This window comes from Megalobrama amblycephala, linkage group LG2, assembly GCF_018812025.1.
Source record: "Megalobrama amblycephala isolate DHTTF-2021 linkage group LG2, ASM1881202v1, whole genome shotgun sequence".
Classification (NCBI taxonomy): domain Eukaryota; kingdom Metazoa; phylum Chordata; class Actinopteri; order Cypriniformes; family Xenocyprididae; genus Megalobrama; species Megalobrama amblycephala.
The window spans coordinates 28,872,851-28,875,771 of record NC_063045.1 but is presented as its reverse complement, the minus strand read 5'-3'; the positions used below and the strand labels follow the sequence as shown (position 1 = coordinate 28,875,771).

The 2,921-nt window shown below is 36.2% G+C and overlaps 1 long non-coding RNA gene across 1 annotated transcript; it reads left to right on the top strand.

Annotated features, from left to right (window-relative positions):
• Positions 1-747: 747 nt before the first annotated feature.
• LOC125262863 lies at positions 748-2,057 on the top strand. Its single transcript, XR_007183645.1, has 2 exons — positions 748-1,119; positions 1,555-2,057. It is a non-coding gene; the product is annotated as an uncharacterized LOC125262863 (long non-coding RNA).
• Positions 2,058-2,921: the final 864 nt, after the last annotated feature.

The following is a 2,921-nucleotide window of genomic DNA, read 5'->3' as shown; positions in this document are numbered from 1 at the left end:
GTTAATTTTAATGTGCTACATAAATAGATTTTTGACTGGAACTGTCACGGGAAATAAAGAGGGATGCAAGTGCAAGTCAAAATATCTCATTTATTTGAGCTTCACGCCAGAAAGTCAGATGACAAACACACAGACACCAGGAGAGCGGCGACACAGGGACTTTGGTGGGCCGCGGTGAGATGGTCGTGGTGAAGTCCGTGGGAGTGAATCAGAAGTGAAGAATCCAACGATGAAACAGTAATCCAGAGTGAAGACACGACGAAACAACTCCAAACGGAAGCACACACAAGGAATCCAGGACACAGAACAGGGAACTCCAACAACGATCTGACAAACACGAGACGAAAGACAAGGGAATAAATAGGCAGTCCAAATTGAACACAGCTGCCGCTGATCAGCAATCAGCGGCGACGCCCACATTAAACAATTAACATGACAGCACAACAAAAACACAGACCACAGAATGAGACTGCGGATCTTCAACCGTGACAGGAACAAACCCCATAAAAGTGCCATTGAAGATGTGAACTTTATTAAATAACTCTAAGCATTATATTCCAAGTCTTCTGAAGCCACGTTAAGGCCTGTTGACACCAAGGAAATTAACTGTAATGATAATGATAAAATATTGTTCTAAAAATTGTTCTATATATATATATATATATATATATATATATATATATATATAGTTCAATCTACAATTATAACTATAACGGCACAGAGGAACAATATCATTGGAATCACTTTTAGAAAGCCAACTTTCACAGATCTACCATGTCTGTACTTAATTTCCCATCATATCTCCTTGACCTTACCTGCACTCCTTCATCAATCACCTATCCTGAATGATAATCATGCACACCTGCACCTCGTCTTCACCCTCATCACTCTGGCAATATGAGCACACACCTCGCTTTACTCATGGTTCAGTCTCGTCAGTGTTTCTCCAGTATTTCTCCAAGCAACTATTCTCCAGTGTCCCTCCTGTGCTTACCTCCTGCATTATCTCCAGTGTGTTCTCCCATTTTCCACTCCAATGTATTTTCCTGAACTCCACTCCAGCGTCTTCCTTTATTCCTTTAAGTCTATGTGTCTGCCATACTCACCTATACCAACGAGGTGTGCATCCATCTGTCCTCAAAATTGTCTGATTTTGAAAATTGAAAATTTGATTGTCTGACAAAATTTGATGTTTCTTGACTCTTGAATATCCTATAAGTAAATGTAATGTAATGTGTCAGATTACAATGGTGAGGGAAGGGAATTTGGGAGCTATGATACAGGGGAAGATTTAACATTCTCCGAAATTTCTCCTTTTGTGTTCTTTGGAAGAAAGAAAGTCATGCAGGTTCGTAACAACAGAGTAACTGACAATTTAGAGTTATTCTTGAACCTCTAATGAAAACCAGTAACATGCTCTATTAGATTATTATGCTATAAAGCAATACCAATGCAGTAAAAATGAGTCAGACTTTGTAAAATCCAGCTAGAATTCATCCTATTGGGAATTGTTCACCTGCTTTGGTCTTTATCTCTTCCGTTTGCATCCTACAGCTCTTGGCCTCCACAGAAATTGAAGAAACACTGCAGTGACATCAGACATATATTTCTGCTCCTGACAAATCCATCTGACTAACAGACCTTGCCTGGGAGGCAGTTTTTATATGCTATGTGAAAAACACCTTGTCAATGCATCTGTGTATTACTTAATGTCACTGACCTATTTCTCTAGAGATGGGTGTCGGTGTAAAACCCTGGAAGATGACATTTCCAAATCAATAAACAGTATGCAAAGAGTGAAAATAACCCAGGGGTCCGATCGGATGAATTATGATGAGTGTTATTATAGATTGGAAATAAAAACTAAAAGTATTTTTTAGATGAATACAATATACCTAAAATAAAATGTATTAGAATTGGAGAATAAGACCTCTCCAACTCAAAATTTTTAAGTGACTGGTCACGTCTACATTTTTCAATTGAATTTCTGTGAATTGAGTTCCATGGCTGCAAAATAAATGTTTAAAATACCATAGTTCAAACAAACAAAACCAAAATTAAACTGCAAAAAAAAAAAAAAAAAAAAAAAAAAGAATGACAATGAAACTAAAATTAGACATAAATTTAAATATTTAAATAAACAAAATATGAGCTAAATCTGTAATAATGTGCATGATGATTGCATATACAGTAATGACGCAATAAATATCTATAAAATATCTATCCACCAGCATTAAATTCAGCTCTGTGAGTGTTTTTGATCTCTGGTGTAGCATATGAATTAGGATCCATCTCCTATTTCTCAGATAAAGAGATTGGACATTGTGACACACTATACACAGTCGCAAGATTCACAAGTTCTTGTGAAACTGGATACAAGCTGAGTGTGAAGGTTAATTGGTAAGATTATAAGAACAGGTGTGTGTTCAATCTGGAGCTGAAACACACCTGTAAAGGTTTTAGTCTTCATTATATGCACTCATACATATGAAACGGCAACATAAGGAGCACAGCACTGCACAACACCCATTGACGCCAGCTATTTTAACTATTATATCTATATAATAATAAATTGAGATTTAAGCTGCCAACTATTTTCTGCCACAATTTTTTTCCTCTGTCTTTAGAGCTGTAATGTTTTGCACCAAATAATAATAATTATAGTATAATTGAATCTTCATTAGGTTACACCAATGAAAGTCATTTTTAAGGGTCAGATCAGGTAGAAATAAATCCTTAAACTCAACATGAAATCAAAATGTTGACTATCTGTAATGTATCTGCAAAGTATTTGACATGAAGTGTCATTTTTCATTGGTCTTGTTCATGTGTCACATACTTATTCTGCAGAGATCCTCATTTTTAAATATTGCTCGCAGTCATCTCATTTATATGCGCTATTATTCTGGCGCAAGAGCATC